Here is a 10,722-nt window from a genome sequence, read left to right as displayed (position 1 = left end):
ATCCAGCACAACACTCACAATGGCTGAGTTGAAAAGGGATGAAAGACGAAGGAGTGTCGAAAGGTGGCAACGTATATGGGATACCGCCTCATCCCGCAAATTAAACCCTGGGTCAACCGAAATCATGGCGAGGTCAATTATTACCTGACTCAAATGCTTTCTGGCCACGGTTGTTACCGAGAATACCGGCACCGGTTCAAACACGAAGACTCTCCAGACTGCACAACATGCAGCGGACAGGACGAAAACGCCGAACATGTATTCTTCGCATGTCCAGATTACCAGGAAGCTCGGCAGACCTGGAAAAGTATAGTAGGAGCAGAAGTTTGTCCTGAAACGCTAGTAGCAGCGATGCTCTCATCAAAACAAGCATGGGAAGCAACAAGCAACTTCGCAACAGAGGTATTAAAAGACCTACGAAGCACTCCTTGCTTGCAGATGCGAAAAGCTGTGGCGTAATACCTAAATAAGAGGAAGAGCAGCAATGCTATACGTGACACACATACACACACGCTGCCTCGAGCGTACGTACCTACACACATGTACATTCAAGCGCATACGCAGTACACAAGAAGTGCGCTGCGAGGAGCTGGGCGTGTTCTCACGCACATATACACACAGACACATTGTGAATAGTCACACACGCATGCATAACGTGAATCTGAGCTGCACACACAAAAATAGTAAATAGAATAGCCTGAAGCTGGGTATGCACACACACACACACACACACATAAAAACACGAACCTATATGCACACTCACACACGCATGCTGACACACGTGGGCAAATTAAAGCTCATAAACACACACACTATGAATTATTAGAGTTGCAAACCAGCTGGTAGCTATGACCTGACGGTCACCTCATCCCATGAATATTTACAATGGCCTTACGGCTGACGTGGTTATGATGAATAACTCCTGATAACTGATTTTGCTCTGTAACTGTGAATTATTAAATAAGAAGAATTAGCAAACATTCCAAAATCATTAAATTCTAATTACTGTTCAATAAATTAGATAATCCTCTATCATTTTTGTTGCATATTCTGCAGCTATTTCATATTATTTATGTTTTTTATGTCTGTGTATCCATAGGTACAATCGAGATACGCCATTGTTTATTTGAGTTTAACTCAACGAAACTCAAGTCTCAGCAGTGTTACAACTATTCTATGGAAAGTGTTACAGTTTGGATTAGTATGGACAATCGGAGGATATTGTGTTGGAAGTCAATTATTTCTATGCATTTAACTATTTCCTACTATATGATGGGATTGTACGTAAATAAGGAAATTAATAATTGTGTTTATTGAATTAAAGAAAATGAAGTGTTCCCTTAAATTTTGTAATGTACATAGTAAGTTTATTGCCATAACTAAAAATGTAATTGAGATATATTTTGCGTAAATAAATATATTTTTCAAAATTAATTTGAACATATTTTAATATGCCACATCCATTTTTCGCAACGTCGCGTAGATCTTGATATTACCTTATTTTAGCATTTATGGTGACTTGCATGTTTTTAAAACTTTTTATGAGAAATATTAGATTTATTTTCAATAGATGCATTGTTATAACTTTGACGTCATCGCCAATTGAGATCTTTGACGTCATGACAGATACAGTTTCTTGTGACGTAAAAGGAAAGGTGTTCTAGAAATAAATAAAAATTCTAAACATAAATTCGTGCATTTGTCTGTATGTCGTATTTAGAAGAAAGAGTAAGTTAATCAAGATCGTAGTTACAATGAAATAATTACAGAAAAGCGTAGGTAAATAATTAAAAAGTTGTATTTTAAGAGAACTAATAAGATACTTGTCGTAGTTGAGTATTGTAAGTTTGTAAGCGTAAATCTATATGATACATTTCTTGTGAAATATATGATGGTTGAAAATAATCTCATAAATAAATTTTAAATTAAAAATATGAACACTGTGTAATTTAGTTCTTAGGAGTAGAGTAAAATGGCGCAATGGTTTTTTACGTCGCCCTTTTAAATCCAATATGGCTGACGGAATCCCGTTTTTAATCTTTAGATATAGGTGTAAAATATAGACGTTACATACGTCTGAAAAAGATGGTTGGAAATCGAGCAAATGAAAAATATATTTAGTGTTTATATTCTGGTATATGTAGTCTAATGTTTATCTTATAAAATAATATTTTGGATAGTTCTTAAGTGTAGAAGTAAAAATGGATTCTTTATGTCGCCATTTTAAATCCAATATGGCCGACGGAATTCCATTTTAAATCTAGATGTAGGTGTAAAATATAGACGTTTGATAGGTCTTCAAATGATGGTTGGAAACCGGGTAAATCTGGTAGATTTAGGCTAATGTTTATCTTTGTATTTGTGGTTGCATGACTATTTTCTATTTGTAAGTGTCACAAACACATAGTTATAGTAGTCTGTCATCAGTTGTATACAGTTCATTTTGGTTATGGATTTTCTTTGTTTTTAATTACATCTATGAAATATGGTAGAAATTCGAGAAAAATAATAGGTAAAAAATCTCATGAATTAATTTTGAATTAAAGATTTAAACACTGTAAGGTAGCTCTTAAGTGTAGAAGCAAAATGGATTCCTTATGTCGCCATTTCAAATCCAATATGGCTGACGGAATTCCGTTTTTAATCTTTAGATGTAGGTGTAAATATAGACTTTTGATACGTCTTCAAAAGATGGTTGGATATCGAGCAAATTAAACATATATTTAGTGTTTAGTAGATTTAGGCTAATCTTTTGTGGTTGCATAAATATTTTCTATTTATAAGTGTGGTCACTAAATTAGGAACTCTTATGCTTAGTCCTGAAAACTATTCTATGGAAAAATTACATATTTTGGTTCTAAATCAAAGACATAGTAGTAGTATGTCATCAGTTGTGCAGATAATTCAAGAAGTTTTAATTGTCAAATTGATTTAGTTCATTTTGGTTATGGGTTTTCGTCGTTCTTTATTATAGTCAAGCTAATTTAATAGGCTACATTTGACGTCTATCAATTTTATCTTCGAAGAGAGGTAACCTGCTTAAAAACATCGATTAAAGTGAATTAATCGATACGGACTTACATTTGTCAATCGAACTCGAAACACATGTTAATTTTAAAATTCAACAGGCGAATCCCTGTCCCATTAATATATTTTCTTTGCTAAAGTTTTAGGAGCACAATAAGACAAGTATCTAGGTACATAATTAAAAAAAGCACAACACATTTATTAATTTATGATGATTTTTATTCACAAGTAATCAATGCACTCGATTCTACATGTCATATTTCGATTTTTAGAGTAACGTTTCTCAATTTAAAAAGAGTTTAGAGGTTTATTGACACAAAATTGTAGCGACGTCAGTTCTTTAAATCAGAAATTATTTATTATGTTTAGAATGGTTTATCGGTAAAATCAATTCTTAAAATATATTATTCAATGTCGTCGTTACTAGGTTACGTTCGCGTTGTTGAATTTTGTTGAACTGTCAAATGTTGCCTATTAAAATGGCTCTACTATAAATATATGAAATAAGGTAGAAACTAAAAAAATAATAATAGGTAATTAATCTTATAAATTAATTTTGAATTAAAAATATTTATTTGAACACTAAGTTAGTTCTTAAGTGTAGAGGTATAATGGATTCTTTGTGTCGCCATTTTAAATCCAATATGGCGGACGGAATTTCATTTGAAATCTTTAGATATAGGTGACATATGCAGACGTTTGATACGTCTGCATGAAAAAGATGGTTGGAAATCGAGCAAATTAAAAATACATTTAGTGTTTATATTCTGGGATATGTAGGCAAATCTTTATCTTAGTATAATATTTTAGTAAGTTCTTAAGTGTAGAGGTTACAATGGATTCTATATGTCGCCATTTGAAATCCAATGTGGCCGACGGAATTCCATTTTAAATCTTTAAATGTAGGTGTAAAATATAGACGTTTGATACGTCTTCAAATGATGGTTGGAAACCGGGTAAATCTGGTAGATTTAGGCTAATGTTTATCTTTGTATTTGAGGTTGCATGACTATTTTCTATTCGTAAGTGTCACAAACACTTAGTTATAGTAGTCTGTCATCAGTTGTATACAGTTCATTTTGGTTATGGATTTTCTTCGTTTTTAATTACATACATCTATGAAATAAGGTAGAAATTCGATAAAAATAATAGTAAAAAAATCTCATGAATTAAAGATTTAAACACTGTAATTTAGCTCTTAAGTAAGTCTTAAGGCAAAATGGATTCCTAATGTCGCCATTATAAATCCAATATGGTGGACGGAATTCCATTTTAAATCTTTAGAAATAGATGTTATATGCAGACGTTTGATATGTCTGCAAAAGATGGTTGGACATCGAGCAAAACAAAAATATATTTAGTGTTTATATTTTGGTATATGTAGGCTAATATTTATCTTTGAATTTGTGGTTGCATAGCTATTTTCTATTCGTAAATTACTTAAGAAAACTAAAGCGTAAGCATAAGCAGAAAATGTTACTATGGAATAAAAAACTTATTTTTAGCTTCAACTGTCAAAAACATACATTTGTCAATGATCAGTAGCACAGATAGCCGAAGTGGTTTATGTGTCCTATTGATTTTATTAATTTTGAGTATCGGTTTCTTTGTTTTTTATTATATGTGTGAAATAAGGTAGAAATTCGATAAAAATAATACGTAAAAAATATAACCTTTCGTTACTCTGTGTAAAGACATGTACGAAATTAAATTTTAGACGGATTTCTAATAGATTTGTAGAAGTAATTCGATGTTTTATTAATAACACTAGCTTTCCGCCTGGGGCTTCGCCCGCTTTGTCTAAACCCTAATAAATTATATACAATCTATAATCAATAATGCATCAAAATCTTTGCTTTGTGTTTTTTTAAATCTAAGCATACATTGGGACAGAGACAGCGATTTAATTGTTTTATGTACCTATACTATGTAGTGGTAATTCCTTGAAAAAACTTGTTGAATAGGAAAAGTTAGTCGTAATTATCATCTCTTTCCCTATAGCTGTAATACAGAAAAGTATATACTTTTACAGCTATACGGATATCCGTATAAATAAGGTTATACTTATAATTTGCAAACGCTTTTCTATAAGGTAAGGTTTCTAAGAATGTATATCTGATATATTATCTACTAGTGGTCCGCCCCGGCTTCGCCCGTGGTACCTACATGTTTAAACTATCCTATCTCTCAAGTTGGATCGAACTGCACATGGTGTGCGAATTTTATTATAATCGGTTAAGTGGTTTAGGAGTCCATTGAGGACAAACATTGTGACACGAGATTTTACTTATTTTTAAATTATATTTCATTTAAGATATTCTTTCCGATTCAATAGTTGTTTGTTAACTAGTGTTCAGAAACTAGAGTTATTTACTTAATAACAAGTCAATTACCTATATGAAATGTGTGACGCAAAAATGGGAATAAAATATGTTTTTTTTTTGTAATATTCTGTTAGAATATTTTGCATATAATATCGATACAGAGATAAATAATTACTAATTATTGTTTTTCTCTAAATAGATTAAATGTCAAATTTAATAATAAAAAGATGTAATAACGACGATGAAGTGTCAATATATGCTAACTACAAAAACTACATTTTTCAGTAGATAAAAAAAACGTTTTATTTCTTTTTCGTTACCGTTTTTAATTATTATTTTAGCTTACGTTCATTATCAAAGGATATTAGATATCATGGAATCATTTATGAAATGTAACTTCAAAGCTTTTTAAAAAAAACATGCAGATATTAGATATTGCTTGTAATTGTATTTAAACAGGAAGCCGTATTTTTTAGATACAATTTATTGCCAATATACTTAGAAGAAATTGTTCTAAAGATTACAACATTTTTTTATTTTAATATTAGGTTTTTGTATCAATAATAGTAAAATGTTGATTTAAAATCCTGTCACTACACGTTATTATGCTCGAAGATAGTGGTTTTAAAATAAAAAAACATTATTTCAATTTGTTCAACTTCATATGGACGAGATTTTCTTGCTGCTTTGGTTATAGTGGCATAATCACTTGGAACGTAAATTTCTTTGTTCTTAAGTTGGCGTTCAAGTCAAGAAATATAAGATACTACGTGAACACACGTCAGAGCACAACAGCGTCGAAGATTTACTCATCTTCACGGACGGGTCCAAGACTGAAAATGGCACGGGTGCTGGGGTCTTCTCTGAGGACCCAAACATTAACATCTCTCACCCCTTGGGACCCCGTAATACAGTATTTCAGGCTGAATGCCTAGGACTTCTACTTGCAGCTTTAGCCATAATCAAAAGGAATGTAAAAACTTTTCGATTCGGATCCTATCATATGCAAAGTATAGGATAGCAAAGCAGCACTCATGGCAATCAAAAGCCATGAAATCACTTCAGGGTTAATTCTAGTGTCACCTAGCCCTAACTAGGGTATGTGATCTGGGAAATTCCCTAGTACTACAATGAATAAAAGGACACAGGAAGAACTCATGAGAAAACGATGCTGCTGACATATTAGCCAGAAGGGCATCTGAAACACCGGTCATGGGACCTTTTCCAATTATACCGCTACCTGCAAGCTGGATCCGGCTGATGATTACCCAGCTCACTAGCACTGCACAAAAAGCAGAATGTTCAAGCAGATCTGACTGCAAACATGCCAGAGAAGCCCTACCAAACATTGACTCTAGACTTGCACGTCCGATTCTCAACCTACGCAGAGTGCAACTACGTGTAATAACAGGGACCCTCACAGGGTACGGCCCCTTCAACAAACATCTCTTTAATTTAGGGATCACAGACAGTCCGCTATGCAGAGCATGCATGGCGTCCGAGGAAACGGCAGCCCACGTCATCATGGAATGTACGGGGGTTGCGGAGTACAGGGCAAGACACCTGGGGTCTCCCGGGTCCCTCCCTCAAGCCTTCGGCAGCCCTCACAAGCTGCTTGGCTTCATGTGCTCGGGAGGTTTCAGTTTTAGCTGGTTTCCCCCACCTCCTCTCTCACGCAAAATAGGCGCTTGACCTCGAGTTGCGGAGAAATGCCCGTATATTATTATAAGTTGGCGTTCAATGGTGCTATGAACTGAATCGCATTTCATTTGCGTGTGACTGGGTTATAAAAACTTTTGACTTATAGTAATACATATTATACTTTTTACTAAAATATAATAGTGCGTTCGACATAACTGCGTTGCGATTTTGGTAAGTGCATCCGTCAGAAAATATAATAATAGGCAGCTGTTGGCTAACACAATGCTTTTCCAGGTAATTAATTACAAACGAAACAAAAGTGCTAGACGTCAGGTCAGCAGCTGTTTCGTCAAACCAGTAACATGTACAATGCTTAGTAATTTAATTGACTCTAAGAACAATTTGTTGGTATCTTTACGCGCATAATGCGATGGTAGTTTTGGAAAAGCATCAAGAAATTCATCAAGAATGGCAATTTTTCGATGGTTTGTTGAGTTTGATGGAGAAGCACGTGTTAGAATACTTTCTTCTTGGTTTGAAAGCATGCCAAACTCTTAACCCAGGAATAAACTGTAAATGAGCCCAAGGAAAGCGTGCTTAAAAACATAGAGCGGACGCTTCAGGGTGTAGTTAGAATATATTGCCAGCAAAAATGACGCAACTTTTGTTATAAGGTATTGCTACACTTTAATATTTGCTCAAATTGACTGTTTACAGAGAAATGACCTTTATGGGCCTATGTATTACTCTATTTTAAGTACGAAAATGCTATAAAACGAAAATCGCTAAAATGTTAGTTAGGAGGTATTGATACTTCATCGTCGATAAGTGGTACCCATAGAAATCTAAATAACAAGACACATAGAAGTGCTATAATGTCATAATTCGTATGAAAACCGCTGTCGCCAAAATCAACACATTCAAACCGAAAGCTAAACAGTACACACAAGTAAACTATGCCTTTTATTGGACAGCTTGATTTTAGTGAAAACTAACTTAACTATTAAATTAAGCTTTTGAATATGTATCCTAACGCACGAATTTACGGTTTATTTTAGAATAACATCCCTAAGTATATGAGACTTTTTGCTCCAATACGAACAAACGTGATAATAAGAATGGTCGACTGTGTCATTCATTGTTATTTCGATTACTATGGTGACACTCGTAATACTTGTAAATATTCTATAATTTTAAGGGAAAACGGCATTATTTCTAAAAAAAAATATTTTCCGATGAACTATTATTCCTTTATAAGTATAATTACAACTTGTGGAAGAATTTCCGCAATGGGAATTGCTGAAACACACCATGTATACACTCATAGGTCTCCAGAGCAACTGAACAGTGACGAATGCACTGGTGATGTGCAAATCACCTGAGTGGCGACAAGGTCACGCACGCTTACGACTTCTAGAATCTAGTGTCTTGTTATTAAGATTTATATGGTGGTACCTATATAAATGTATTAGATTTTATTAAACTTTGAATTGTATAAGTAGGTATCTAAGTAAGTAGATAATTTTTGTAAGTAATGTATTCTTTGTAAATATTTGTAACATACGTTTTACTCAAATTTTCGATGTATATATTTTCAATTATGATGAATTTGAATGTATTGATAATTTGTTGTTATGTGACTTTATAGTTTAAGCATGCAATAAAGTATTTTAATTGTAATGTTTGTTTTATTTAATATACTATAATATTACCTTAAAATAACAAATGTATTTAAGCTATACCAAAATTAATCTAATTGGGAGTCAAAAACAATACAATTAGACTACAGGCCCATGTTGAAAAAATTATGGGTCTTTGAACCAACAGGTGACCTATCCAACTTGCCAAGGTAGGTGTGAAAGGGATAAAAAAATATACAGGCGTCATTCAAGGTCATATTTTCTTGTTACAAGTTAATGTTCATACTGAAATCTCCAGTGTATTAGATATATTTAAGCTTCTTGCAGTAAGCCGACTTTACATAGACAACCAATTTTTTTATACAAATTTTCCCTTCCAATTTCATAACCTTGAGATATAATCTGTGGAGACATCATTCGCCTACTATTTTCTAAATTATCTACATGCCAATAAGTATTTTATCAACTCCCACATTTATATTGTGTGGGATTGCGAATCTAGTACATAATATACCTTAATAAACTCTTATTCACATGAATTAGTTTTTAATTTATTCTAAGCTAAAATATACCTCCTTCACCTTTATCAATGATAATAATTTACGTGCATAGGACATACGTACCTATCTACCTATATTAACTACTAACTAGCTGCTGTATCACTGATCACACGACGCGTGTTCTTTCGTGAAACTAATTTCTAGACTATTAGAATAGACTGTAATTAAACAAATAGTTTGCGAGCGAAGCCGCAGGTTAAAGCTAGTTAGAAAATATTTTATTAATTTTTTAATTTATTGGAGAAAAATGCTTTAACATTAACATTGTATTTTCAATGTTAATGTTCATTAAATACTTACTTGAAAACTCAAACATTTATTCATTCAACTAGACTTCCTGTAGCATTTTTTAATTGTCAAAATACATAGTTTAATATTTACCACTTGTTTACCACCAATAAAAATAATTACCTACGTTAAAAAACCGACTTCAAAAACGGAAAAGTAAAAAAAAATTGATATTATTAATAACTAGATATACATAATATTATTTAGATGTGCCATTTACTGAATAGTTTTGATGTCAGTTACAATAAGTTACACACCTTTTTCATTATCCATTACATACTAAAAATCTAACCCAACTTCCAAGTTCCATCACACTCAAGAGCTATATTAATCGATTCAAAACTAGGCTAATAAATAATTTAGAACAAATTGCATTAGGAAAGTAATGAAACAATTAATATCTATGTCATTTTGTCCATCCCACCGTGGGTTTAACATTCTTCAGGCTCACGCATTGCTTCTCCACGCGATTGCGTGTAACTTATAGATAGCTGTATCGTTTTTAGCACGCTTTTTCTTAATAAATAGAACGGTACGGAAAAATACTTAACATTAAAGAAATTATTTACTAATTTTGAGATGAAATTAGATGGAGAAAAGATTTTACTGTTATCTGCTCTATATTTGGAGCTCCTAGTATTATTGTAGATGCAAATATGTATTGTGAAGATATAACTGTCCCAAAGTTCGACGATTTTTTTACAAAAAAAATTTAAAGCAATAAATGTAGATAACTGTAAACTGATAGAAAAAAAAATCTTGGTACTCTAACGACTCTACCAAAAAGTCGTTCGTTAGATTTTTATTTAATTTTATTTATAAGTGTTCGCATTAAAAATGCCAAGTCATTTATGCAAAAACAAATTAAAGTATGAATGAGTCTTGTTTATTTAATCATACATAATTTTCATCACGTTGAAGTCGCATAATTAACATAAGTCGGTGTAAAGCTTCAAAACTTTATGTAATAGCTTTAGCTAAGAACGCAAGTGCTTAGTTAATAAATTTTCAATTGAAATCACAATAAGTACTGTTTAAACATTATTTTTATAAACATTTGAGGTAAACAATAATGCATTTACTATTAATAACAAAAACATTTCTTGTTTATTACAGATATGGTCATTTATGCAATTCTAATATTGTTCAAGTTCACTGACATTATCACCTGCTAGTAACAAACAATTAAGCTTCTAATAACCATAACAACGCAACTCTTCATGCATTTATAACCTTAATGCA

Source organism: Colias eurytheme, chromosome 4 (genome assembly GCF_061535395.1).
Source record: "Colias eurytheme isolate Ceu_HAF_F1 chromosome 4, ilColEury1 Martin Lab GWU primary, whole genome shotgun sequence".
NCBI lineage: Eukaryota > Metazoa > Arthropoda > Insecta > Lepidoptera > Pieridae > Colias > Colias eurytheme.
This window is presented reverse-complemented; position numbering follows the sequence as displayed.